Source organism: Daktulosphaira vitifoliae, unplaced genomic scaffold (assembly GCF_025091365.1).
Source record: "Daktulosphaira vitifoliae isolate Bord-2020 unplaced genomic scaffold, ASM2509136v1 Scaffold_5, whole genome shotgun sequence".
In the NCBI taxonomy this organism is placed as follows: Eukaryota; Metazoa; Arthropoda; class Insecta; order Hemiptera; family Phylloxeridae; genus Daktulosphaira; species Daktulosphaira vitifoliae.
Window position 1 is genome coordinate 19,944,583 of NW_026099576.1, and position 622 is coordinate 19,945,204.

The 622-nt window shown below is 19.3% G+C and overlaps 2 protein-coding genes across 4 annotated transcripts in view; both read right to left on the reverse strand.

The window, feature by feature from the left end:
- LOC126907346 (trace amine-associated receptor 1) overlaps window positions 1-622 on the reverse strand; it is a 326,541-nt gene that overhangs the window by 244,797 nt on the left and 81,122 nt on the right. The gene's annotated exons all lie outside the window — the stretch shown is intronic.
- Window positions 1-622, reverse strand: part of LOC126907357 (odorant receptor 46a-like) — a 26,875-nt gene that overhangs the window by 11,150 nt on the left and 15,103 nt on the right. The gene's annotated exons all lie outside the window — the stretch shown is intronic.

Genomic DNA, 622 nt, shown 5'->3' on the forward strand with positions numbered 1-622 from the left:
AATCATTAAATAGAAAATTTGATGAGAATTAAAACAATGTTATTTTTAAGATTAATATGTAGTCAGGAAATTTTATAATTATTATCTACAGTATATTTATCAGAAAAACTCATCATTTTTTGCATTTTTATCGTAATATAACACTTAAATAGAAATCATAGTAATCATTTTTAAGTAATTTTTGGTATTTAAAAAGATTCTACTATTGAAATATCCAGAACTGAATTAATTTTAATGATTTACTTTAACTAAAAAAAAAAAAGCTATTATTTTGAATCTCTCTTATGGGCAGATTAAGGGTTAGATTTATAAAAAAAAAAACCAAATGATAGATAAAGACATGCATCTATATAAAAAAAAAATTATACTGATTTGGTCATTTTTGATAAAGTTTAACAGTTAACAAATTTATAAGTTTTATACACTGTACTACATGGAACTTTCATCAGAAACAAAAATATAATATTCTAAATCAACATTTCGCGATGTTTTCAAATGTGCAATTAGACTACTTCTATCACTTTTAAGTTTTAATATTATTAAAAAATAGTATTTACATATAAAAAAAAATAATTAAGAACAAAAAAAATTGTTTTAAATTAATACTGATTTTGATTATTAA